The sequence below is a fragment of the Furipterus horrens genome, unplaced genomic scaffold, assembly GCF_987537825.1.
Source record: "Furipterus horrens unplaced genomic scaffold, mFurHor1.1.pri manual_scaffold_4, whole genome shotgun sequence".
Classification (NCBI taxonomy): domain Eukaryota; kingdom Metazoa; phylum Chordata; class Mammalia; order Chiroptera; family Furipteridae; genus Furipterus; species Furipterus horrens.
In genome coordinates, this window is record NW_028327174.1 from 196,865,816 (window position 1) to 196,878,153 (window position 12,338).

The 12,338-nt window shown below is 38.5% G+C and overlaps 1 protein-coding gene across 6 annotated transcripts in view; it reads left to right on the top strand.

The window, feature by feature from the left end:
- Nucleotides 1–392: 392 nt before the first annotated feature.
- GAPVD1 (GTPase activating protein and VPS9 domains 1) overlaps nucleotides 393–12,338 on the top strand; it is a 62,008-nt gene continuing 50,062 nt past the window's right edge. For 5 of the 6 annotated variants that reach the window (XM_090274721.1, XM_090274724.1, XM_090274725.1 and 2 more), the window contains exons 1-2: nucleotides 393–519; nucleotides 4,814–4,923. The gene's annotated coding sequence lies outside the window, so the exon portion shown is untranslated. The remainder of the gene's footprint in view (nucleotides 520–4,813; nucleotides 4,924–12,338) is intronic. The other variant, XM_090274722.1, reaches the window with a different exon arrangement.

The following is a 12,338-nucleotide window of genomic DNA, read 5'->3' on the forward strand; positions in this document are numbered from 1 at the left end:
AGCGGGGGAGAGGAGGAGAAAAAGAGGGGATGGTGGAGGAAGGGAGGGGAAAAGGAGAGGCAGAGTTTGGAATGCTGTGTCCTGAGCAAGTGACAGTTATAGGAAACGTAAACGCTGTGAGTTGTTTCACTTCACCCTAATACTTGCGCATTTTTCACATCCAGCAGTACCGTAAGCAGAAGCGAGAGTCTGTCTGGTGAAGAACAATTTCCCGGAAGGCGCTTGGCGATCCTGCGGTCGCCCAGGAGGGCTCTAGCTGGGAGGCGACTTGGCCCTCTAGAGCGGAAGGGGCCCCGCGGGCCGCCTCTCCGAACTACCAGTCCCAGTGGTCCCCGCGGCTCTGCGCACGCGCGATGGCGTGGCGGCAGCGCCACCTCAGGACGCAGGGAAGCCAGCTAGCGACAGGCTGCGACGGCGGCGGCGGCGGCGCTGGTGGCAGTTCGCGGCGAGGGCGACTGCTCCGAGGCCGAGTGGCGATCGGGCGGACACCTCGGTTCCTTCCTCTGCTTGCTCCTCTTGGTGAGTATCCGTGCCCAGTTAACCCGCGCCGAGTGCTCAGGTTCCTGTCTCGCGACCGGGCTGCTCCGGCCTTGGGCCGCAGCTTGCGCCTGACGGCCGGGCCGCAGGGTTCAGCTGACCCCTGGGCCCTTCCCTCTCGTGTCGGGGGGAAGTGGGGGTGAGCAGAGACTCGGTTAGACGGAGGGGAGAAGTGTGGCGGCGCGCTTGGGGCCCGGCGGCCTGGGGCGGGCGAGAGGGAGGGTCGCGTGGGGGATGGGATGCGAGGCGAAGCAGGTAGGGGACGGAGTATTGGAGGCGAGAATGAAATGGCACGTCTTCCGAGAGCCGCCGGTGAAGAGGTTGTGTTTCGGGGATTCTTGACGAGCGGGGCTGACCTGTCTGGCGGGCAGCCCTCCTGCCGTAAGCACACACTATACTTGGCATCTCTCCGCTTGCTGTTGGAGGGATGGGAGTGAGGGACTGTTGGTTGCTTCCATCTCCTTTCCTTCGATCTCACCTTTTATTGACTGGCGAGATGTAAATGGGTGCTGGCCAGGCAAACCGTAGAAATGAACAGGGCGCTGTGTATAAATCTGCGTAAAAATAGGGAGGCATGGTGATTTGTTCAGGTAAGAGGTAGGTCAAAGAAGATTTCAGTGTTTTTATTTTAAAATTGGTGACAAAAATCAGTTTGAGCAAGGCTTTGAACTAGAAAGGGTTTTTAACCCGAGATTCACCGGTTGGTGGGGGGAGGGGTCCTTGAGCTAGAATGGGGATAACTAATTTATTATTTTGTTCAGTTATGAACGTAGGCAACAAACCACCATAGAATTAGCAATGCCTGTGACTTTGTCACCCATAAAAATTACAGATACTGTATCATCGTTTTGGTTGTTGCAGATGTCTCAAAATATTATTTATGCTTACAATGTCTTCAAATTTATGGTACATATTGTTAAACCTTGTTACTTGATGTAATGATAAAGCTGCACATATACTACTATATCAGGGTTTAAAAAATTTTTGTTTTGGTAACAGTTCAGTATAATTGGTTTCCTTTGTAATCTCACGTATTTAATCATGCATTTAAAAGCAATCTGAGAGGTGTCCATAGGCTCCACCAGACTACCAAAGAAATTCATGGCACAAAGAGATTAAGAACTCCTAAAGGAGAAATAAGTGTTTTTGGATCTGTAAGTCTGTCTGGAAGAGTATTTGAATCATTGGATGAGAAAGAAAACAAGCGGATAGAATGATAAGTGTAGATGAAAGAGGGAATTTTGTAACCAGGGAAGTAAAAGAAAAGACTTGGCTGAAATCAGAGAAATAGTTTTGAAAGATAGAATAGACCATAGATTTTTCATTCAGGGTGCTGGGGAGTTAGCAAAATAATCTGAGGAAGAAAGAGTAGTGAATACTTTCATTTAAAAATGTTAATATTATTGCACCCCTTAGTTCCAAGTTACAAAGCCCTTCAAACTCTTGCATAAGTCTGTAATAGGAAGTTTTAGCATGTGCTGGTTTTCTTTAAATCATATGGATAATGTGGCTTTTAAAGAATTGTCTATCCCTAAGTGAAAACCCCCAGGATCTCTCTTAAAATATATTTTCCTATTCCTATTACCTTCTTTTCATATGTGATGGAAAGTAAATGTGCAAATTATAGAGTTGGAGAGTTGGTAAGTTTTTTTTTTTAATTTTGTTAATTTTTTTTCAAAAAGATTTTATTTATTTATTTTTAGAGAGGGGGAGGGAGGGAGAAGGAGAGGGAGAGAAACGTTGGTGTCAGAGAGCGAGCAGCATCCATCTGTTGCTTCTAGTATGCACCCAGAGCGGGGACTGAACCCGCAACCCAGGCACGTGCTCTGACCGGGAATCAAACCAGCAACCTTTTGCTTTGTGACATGACGCCCAACCAACTGAGCCACACAGGTCAGGGCCCATTTAACATTTTTGCAGTTCAACTTCATTTTGACATCAGACTTCTCACTGACAAATGACTCAACATTTTTTCAGAATGTATGTGACTTGAAATTTGCACCTGTTTGTAAAGTACATGTCAGCATCTGGGGCGAGATTTCCCCCCTCTGAAATAATAGTAATAGTGGAAAACTACTGCTGCAAACTTTTTTTGGAAAAAATAAGTGGGGGATATAGAAAGGTGAAGAGTCTTGTATGAAACAGATGTTCGTGCTGAAATAGTTTATGTGGAATCGAACACACCATTTTACAAATCATTGCCTTAGAGAGGTTTTGCCTGATACTTTCTGTGTTCTTACACTGTCCCCTTTGTCAGTCTTTCCCCCGTCCCTATCTTTGAATTATAGCATCTTTCTATGTGATATCATATACTTTGTATATTTATTTAGCATTTAATCGTTGTCTCCTCATTAAAATGTCAGCTCTGTGAGAACAGGAACTTATTTCACCAGTGTGTTGGAACAGTGGCTGGCACTTAATAATTACTCAAGTAAATACTTGCTGAGTAAGTAAAAGAATGAGTTAATTTATAATGCTAGGTTTTTCATTTTTAGAAATAAAACATCCATTTTTTAAGTATATTTAATTTATTATGCTATTACAGTTGTCCCTAAAACATCCATTTAAAAAATTTTGTAAATAGTATGTGTGCTGGATTGAATTTGAACTTTGCTGGATTGAATTTGAACTTTTTAATCTTATTTATTTTAATTTTTAATTTTTATTTATTTAATTTTTCTTATGTTTTTTAAAAGACAGGAAATTATTTTCCAAATACTTTTTGGTGCTTTGTGGGCATTTGGTTTCATATAGGCCTAATTATTCTTTAGTGTATGCTGCCAGGTAGGTTTATTATCCTTAGCTTTCTTTATGATGTAAAGGAAGGGTGTGGGTGAAGTTCTTATTTTGTTGAGGCTCTTTGTGTGATCCTAGGTTGGTATTGACTCCAAATTTTTCATGTTTGATGGATAAAAATTTTTAATGTCTGATAGTATCAAATATTAGTGAAGATGTGGTTGGAAATGGTAATTTAGAAACTGCTGGAGTTTTCATTGTTACAGCTGCCTTGAGAGATAATATTGCCGTACTTAGAAAAGTTGAAAATGGGCACACATCCCCTCTAATTTCACAATTTCTGAAAAAGGCTGTAAGAATAATGGGAGGTGGTGACAAAGGGGATGATATCTGCAATTTTTATTTAAAGACTAGAAGCAATTTTGACAGTTTGTTAACAGTCAATTCTGGGAGACAAAACAAGTGCTAAATCATTTTTTGTACCTTTCTGCTTTTTTTTTTTTTTTTTTAATCCATAACTGTTAAACGTTTTCAACTCTTCGAAAACACGAATAGTACAATAAACACTCATCCATTCTTCACCTAGATTCAATAATTGTTAACATTTGCCATGTTTGGTTCACAAACAAGTATACATGATTTGCTGAACCATTTGTGAGTTAGGTACAGATACCATCAGCACACTTTTCCCCCAAATACTTTAGGATGTGTTTAGAAGAACAAAGACTTTCTTCTACATGTCTACAATTCAGTTGTCACCCTCAAGAAATTTAACATGGATGTAATATTATTTAATATATAGTATATACCCAAATCTCCCCCGTTGTCCCAATACTGCTCTTAGTTTTTCAGTTTTTGTTTTTGACCCAAGATTCAATTAAAGATCTCGTATATAATTGCCTGCTTGTATCTGAATCATTTTTCACCTCTTTTTTTTTTTTTTTTGGTCTGTCATGACAGTAAGTATCCAAATCAGGTTTTATAAGCTGGCTGCCCCTTAGTTTGGATTTATCTGAATGTTTCTTCATGATCAGATTCAAGTTAAACATTTTTGGCTAGAATGCTGTGCAGGTGACCTTAGGTCTCTTTCACTGTATCACATAGAGGCGGGAGATGTCACTTTCATTATTGATATAAATTTGATCATTTGAATAAGATAATGTCTACTAGATTTATATTGTAAAGGCACTCCTTTTTCTTTTGCACTTAATAAGTAATCCATGGAGTGATAATTTAAAAACTTTCTCAAAGTCATGAATTGTTAACGGACATGCCAGTGTAAAGGGTAAAGAAAATTTACATTGGAGACACTTCTAATAATGGGAGTGGGAGATCAGGGAATGGATGTAGTAGGAGATGGGATTTGAACTGGACCTTAAATCATAGATGTAATTGGCTATAGGGATATTGAAGTGGGCTCCAGGTGAAGGAAGCCATTGAACAAAGATAAGGACAGTTTGTAAATTAAATAGGACATCATCAAGTCTTTTTTTTTTCTCCTTCACTTTCTCCCTCACTCTCTCTCTCCCTCCCTCTACAGTGAAATTGCTCACAGGGAATCTGAAGTCAGTATACTGGAGAAGAACCAGAGCGCAAACAAATCTTGTTTTGAATTCCTTCTCTGCCTCCTAATAGCTGAATGAATAGGTGGTAAGTTACGTGACTTCACTAAACCTGGTTTCTCATCTGTGAAATGGAAGTGATAAATACCTACCACATAGGATTTAATCTAATAAGCATCAGCAACATGGCTTTCACTCCGTAATTGCTAGTTATCTTTGGGGTCTCCAGCTCTCAAACTACTTCCACTTTTTTCTACCTTGTTACCACGTCCCTGACTTTAAAACAAGCCCTACTCTTCTGGTGCCTTCTTGGCCACTGTCACAATGCCATCACTTCCCTCTTCACCCAGTTGGCTCCACTGTGAGTGTGTGAGCTGCTTTCCAGTGATGGCACATAGTGCTTACTACCTTGCAAGGTGAGGTAACCTGATTCTGTCATTCTGGAAATTGTAACAATATGTATTAACTTCTTTTTTGGTTAATTCACATCACATCTGCCACTCTTTAAAAATGTGATGTGCTTCAGTTTAAATTAGTCTTATTTGGAAAAATTACCCTTAATATTTATAGAAAATTGAAGAGGGAAAGTGGATATATCCTAATGGTAAGCCATTTTACCTAATTTTTAAATTTTTGTGGGTGTGAGTGTATTGGGAAGAGTTGGTTACACATTATACTAGGATCCTCCAAGGTAAAGTATGATTTACTTATTTATTTATATTTTAAAACTTTGTTGTGAAAGCCTGATGTAGGTGCAATCCTCCTTACCTGCTTTGGAAAGACCAGAACTTGAAAACAGTTTTCTGAAATGGTTAATTTAACTTCCCTTTCAACTTTCTTTTTTTTCACCACGGATCTGTTCTTCCCTGGAGTTAATTTTTTCTTAGGCAAGAAGGATTTCAGTATTTTTTTTACATTTGAACTGCCTAAAGTTGGAATTATTTGTAGCTTTAACTCTTTAAGTAATCCTAATCAAGATGTTTTCATTTGTAAAGGAACAAGGACCAATAATTTCTGTATCATATATACATTTTAGAAGAGGTTTTAGATACTTGATATCTGTTTGTTAAAATTATAGGCAATTATTTCCTTCTTTATGCATACCTACATTTTCTGAAATTTTCAGAACATTTTAATATGTATTATGATTTTGTAAAAACATTTTCAGTAGGGCAGTTTTTCATCGTTCCTAAGTGGAAACCGGGTCTTGAACCATGCAATGCAGTGGTCAAAGGAAGTGGTGAATATCTGTTGATACTTCAGATTCTCTAATTTAATATATATGAATGAATGGTTGAGCAAATGTTTAAAAAAACAAAACAAAACTTAGAGGCTTTTCCAGAGGTATTCATAGTGTTTTTTTTTTTAAGTTTGAATATGAAACTTCAATGTATACACCTTTTTTGTAAGCCATTTTTTAAATGTAAGACTTTGAGCATACTGTTGTAAGTGTAAAAACAGGCAAGATGTTTGCTCATTAATCTAAGACGACTGTCCTAAAGGTGCTGCTTGCTTGGTCTTGCTCCCGTGTAATGCCGGTACACCCACGCCGCAGACTAGTGGAAAGCATGTCGTCAAACGTGTTCAGTGCTTTTTTCTTTTTTTTTTTTCTTACTATTTTCAATATACTTTCTATGAGTGTTTGAGAGGATTAAATTGTGGTTTTCCTATTACAAATTTTAAAAGATAAAAGAATTAAGCTCTGGCTGGTGTGACTCAGTGGATTGAGTGTTGGTCTGAACCAAAGGGTCGCTGGTTTGATCCCCAGTCAGGGCACATGCCTGGGTTGTGGGCCAGGTCCCCAGTTTGGGGCACGCGAGCGGCTAACACACTGTGATGGTCTCTCCCTCTCTTTCTTACTCCTTTCCCCTGTCTCTAAATATAAATAAATTATATCTTTTAAAAAAATTAAAAGAGGGATATTAGCCTTTTTCTTATATTTTCCAGATCAGAATCAAATTTTCTTCCCAGGCGATCTTAATTTTAATTGTATGGCATCAGTTCTTTTTAAAAATTGATTTGCGAGAAAGAGAGGAAGGGAGAAAGAGAGAAACACTGGTTTGTTGTTTCACTTATTTATGCATTCATTGATTGATTCTTGTATGTGTGTACCTTGACTGGGGGTTGAACCCTCAACCTTGAGGTATTGGGACAATGCTCTAACCAACTGAGCTACCTGGCCAGGGCCTGCAGTCTTAATTTTATACAAATACGTGTATTTTTAAAGTATTTAGGACTTAAGCTGAGTTAATTTATTTTCAACCTACTTCGAACTGTCTGCTTTCACTTTCTAATACAGGACCGTGACCCATCTCTTAATTTTACTTCCATTATTTATAAATCCTGACTACTTCACAAAAATACATTAGGTCTAAAAGTCATAGCACTTAAGGCAGAATTGCAAAATGTTTATAAATACAGATTTCTGTACCAGAACAACTTAGGAAAGAATAAATGAATTCTTTCTGAAAAACAACTTTATTTTTACCACCTCCTTTAGAACCCAGGGAATCTTTGATTCTTTTAAAACAAAATGTCTTTTAATATCTGACTATTCAAGGTTATGATGGGTTAATTTGGATTCTGTTGGAAAGTGACCTGTTAAGCCTCTCTGTTCCATCATTTCAAAACATCATAATAATAGTAATGATAATAGCTAACATTTATTGAGTTATTTTTCTTTTTCTGGGCATTATGTAATCTATTTAAAATTACCAATTCCATAATTCTGTGGAGACATCCTTATGGTTTATTTCTTTTGGAAAAAATATTTTAACTGACTAATATTGTGTGTGTATGGTCCAGGAAATTTCTTTTAGGTTAACACAATCAATGATAATAATCTCATTTGAAATTTGATAATAAATACTTATAATTTTATGAACTACCAGCCTGGTAAGTATGATGAAATGGGCCTGACAGCCTGCTGTTTACGTTGCTTCTCTTAACTTTGAGGGTGGACTCTTGGGTTTTGAAACAGGCTTTACCAGCACTACAGCTCAGCAAAATTTATCCAAAGCTTCCTCAAAGCTTGTGGGTGGTGAATTCTTCCTCTCAAAAGTTTGCAGAGGGCTCCAAGGGTTTTAGGGTTTTCTTTAGTTATTTGCTTTATCTTGATCTCCAGATTTATATATGTCTTAATAAGTTGTCATTAGAAATTATTGAATAGGAAATTAGATTGGTGGTATTTAATTTTAGACTAATAATATTAATGGACATTTATATAATTGTGAAAATTCTTGATATCCATTTCTGGATTTGGTGGATATTTTTGTATCATTTATTGCCTCTGGGAAATAAAGGGATATGATTTTAATGCCTTTGCAATTCTGCTTATTGGTGTGTAGCTTGTTATTGTTGAAGTATGTCTAGAAAGGACTGTGTTCTTTTGGTTGAATGAAAAATTTCACATTAAACGTACTATTATTCATAGAATTTGTTTGGTCCTGAGTGTTTAAGTGGTTGAATTAGCAGATCTTTCAGTGGGGAAGAGCTTAATGACAAATTTTTATGGTTTTTAAAAAAAAAATTACTAAAGTAGTAAATATTCTTTGTTTAAAAAAAAAACAGCAACTAAAAACAATGCAAAAAATGAAAGCTTTTCTTCCCCACATATACATACACATACTATATGCTTTGGATTTTTCTTTTTCTCCCCCCAAATCATACTTACTGCTTGTGCCTGCTAAGTGCTTTACATATATTAACCCATTAAACCCTCCCAACCCTATGAACATTCCCTATGCAGTAAATTCTATTTTATGTCCATTTGCAAATGAAGAAACCGAGGCATGGAGAGGTAACTAGCCAAAGGCTGCGCACCGAGTCACAGCAACACCGAGATTGGAGCCCAGGGAGGCTTGCTCCGGGGTTCGTGGTTTAGCCCCTGTGGTGCCTCTGGGACCTTACCATGCGCGTTGTCCTGCGGTTTGCTTTCTTCACTTAATGGGACATGCTGGACATCTTTCTGTGTACCTTTACTGCCTTCTTAAGGACTGTGTAGTGTTCCAGGAGTGGGGTGTACCAGGACCTGTGTTAGTGTCTTTCAATCCCCATCTTTAATATTGTCAATCCCAGTGGTAATGATTTCAAGGAATATTTTTAAAAGTCAAGATTTTTTGAACTGGAGTAGTGAGGATACATTAGTATTTGTTAAGTAATGCATATTAACTGTCCAGATGTTTGATGTTCTCTCTGTTGAGTTGTAGAGTGAAGTGTGGCTTAACCACAGTCATGTGTTACGTATGGCTTCATTATTTTTGTGATAAGCCTGTCGTCTTTAGCTCTGGAAAATTAGTCATGTATTGGGGATAAAATCAATATCTGTTTGGGTTTTATTTATTTGTTAGAACCTGGAATTTTTGGTGTTAAAACGAGAAGTCTGTAGTGCTGGTTTGAATTTTGAGTATTACCTGGTTTTATATTACTTGCATCTTCAAAGTAGTCAGCCTTTCAATTTCCTGTGCTTGTGCCAGAAACAGCTGTTACTAAGTCTGTTCTTCCTTCTACAATGTTTTACTCTTGTTTCAAATATATCACTTGTATCCTTTTTTTTTTTAAAAATCTCAGGTGACTATGAGGGTACGTTTATTGAAGCTGGACACAGTGAAACAGGAAGGGCCTAGTGTAGAAGCGACCAGAGAGCCTGGGCTGGGCTGTCTTAGCTCACTGGGAAGTCAGAGAGAAGGGGGCCTCGGGGACAGGTTCAGGGGGTCAGCCTGGGACTAGCCACCAGTGCTGCCATTGCTCCCCTGGCTGCAAGTCTTGTGGGGACCCTTAGAGTTTAGATGTGTGCCTGTGGGGGAAGAAGTGGGGCAAGAGGGAGCCTGTGTGCCAGAAAGCAACGTAAATGTAACAAAAACAAAAGTGTTATGAAACCTAGCTGGCTACTGGGCGCAGAAGGTGCTTTAATTAGAAGGACAGATTAGCAAGTGTTAGGGAAATGTGGAAGACAGGTTGGCACCTTGCTTAGATTTTCTCCATGATCTAAACAGAAGGACTGAAAGAGACTCAGTGGAGTAACTTTGCCTCTGAGTGAGTCGGTATTATTTGGTGTCACAGGGGAGGAGGAAGGGATGCCGCTCTGTTGGCCGGGGCAGTTCCCTGAGAGCTACACAGAGGGAAGAGATTTGGAGGCTGGGCCTTAAAGGATAAATCTGAGTTCAGAAATCCTTAATAAGAGTGGGGGTGTGCTTCGCCCACTGTCCTTTATAAGATTATAAAGGGTCTTAAGTCTGAGAGGGGGGATTGTTATTTTTTATTGTTAAAGAAATTAATTAATTAATTAATTATTTTTAAAAGACTAATATAGGAAAGGGTGAAGCCAGAGAACTTGTATGTACAACCCATGGGCATGGGCTTGGTACGGGGGTGGGGGTGGGATTGCTGGGGGAGGGGTGGTTCTGGGCAGAGGGGAGCAAAGGGGAAAAAATTGGAACTATTGTAACAATATAATCAATAAAATATACTTAAAAAAAATCTGAGTTCACTTGACAATAGGGAGGATAAGGGCCTCTTAGAAAGACTTCAGAAAATAGTATGGCAGCACATCCGATTAGGGCAGTGGTTCTCAGCCTTCCTAACGCTGCGACCTTTAATACAGTTCCTCATGTTGTGGGGACCCCCAACCATAAAGTTATTTTCGTTGCTACTTCATAACTGTAATTTTGCTACTGTTCTGAATCGTCATGTAAATATCTGATATGCAGGAAGTATTTTCATTGTTACAAATTGAACAAAATTATAATTAAAGCATAGTGATGAATCACAAAAACAATATGTAATTATATATGTGTTTTCTGGTGGTCTTAGGCGACCCCTGTGAAAGGGTTGTTCTACCCCCAACGGGGTTGTGACCTACAGGTTGAGAACCGCTGGATTAGGGGGAAGTCGAGACTGGTTGGGAGATGAGGTAGGGAATGTAAACAGGACTTAAGGGATTAATCCCTAGCAACTTTTTCTAAACGTTCACATATCCTTCATAGGGAATTTACGTTAATTTATTTAATCCTGAAGTCCAACTAAGTTGACTTTGTCAGACAGTTTGAAACTTTCAAAGAAAGGGGGAATTGTCCAGATACTGTGGTGTATTAATAGCAGTTAAAAGTAAGTGGGATGATCAAAAGTGATCTTGACTGTAAATGAAAGATGGGTGAGCCAGATACACGTGGAACCTCCTCGCCTCAGCTGTGCCAGTTGTTACTCTGAGCTTAGGCAAATTATTTAATTTTCTCAGTTTCCTCATCTGTGAAACGTGTATAAGAGTACCTACCTTTTAGGAGTGTTACACAGATTAAATGAGAATATCCACGTAAAACACCTAGTTGGTTCCTGAAATGTGTGGTAGTTATTCTTTTTACTTATTTATTTCCCGAGTGTCCATATATTTTGCTTCCGCCAGTAAATTAAAACTCTTCAAGTCCAACCTTTACTATTTACAATGACTTTTTAAACAATTCAGGCTGGGAAGTGTATTTGCCTTGCTTCAGCTGACCAGGAATTAGTGCAAAATGTGATGTAGCTCTGGAAATTTTATGTTAAGAAGTTTCTGGATTCTGTTTCTGATCATAGTGAATTGAAAGAAAAAGTATTTTTAGTGTGATAGTTTAAACACTACAGTGTGTTAGACGTTACAGCATATGAGAAATGGTAATTCTTTTTCTAGATGGTGGTGGTTGGAGATAGTAATACTTTATTGCTCAACTGCTTTCTCGAGTCTGTATACATTTCTCGCTGAAAAATGTTTGCAGTACTTCCATATTACATATTATGTGACTAAAAATGTTCTTAGATTAAAGATAGTTGGCCTTTAATTTTAATAAGCCTTTTACAAGTGCAGGTTCCATTATGTTAACAAGTAACCTATCTTACCTCTTTAGTTATGACTTTGATATATCCCACTTATTTTCATGGACAGGTTTCATTTTGGTCAGTTCAGTCATATGATGGATATGGAGTCTGTCTCATTGTGTCCTAGTGAAATGATAAAAACTACCCTACCTTTTAATGGACAAAAATAATGATGCCCTACATGGGACAGCCACTTACACTTTACAGTCATCCGATGTGAACTGTACAGTTTAGTAGTAAGCTTGATAAGTAAATTACCCCAATTTTGAAGATGACGAATTGGAAACCTAGGTGAGGTGACTAGCTACCTAGGTGAGGTGACTAACACATGACTGGTAGGTGTGAGAACCCGGTCTCATCTGCTTCCGATGTTCAGACTGCAGTTTTGGCATCCTCTTTAATGAGTTGTTTAAGTAGTCCCTATATAAAGTAAGAAAGTAACTCTCTCCTAAAGTTACTCTTTGACTTATTAGATTAAAAAGAGAGGATAAGTTTGTTTACTTGAAGTATAGTTATTACTTAGAACTATTAGATACATATTATTAACCTGGGATGCCTTTAGAAATTTTCAACAAAGAAAACGTGACACATGATTTTCATTCCATAAAACATTTGAAATAATTTTGTCCTCCTTTAGACTCCTTCTCTTGGGTC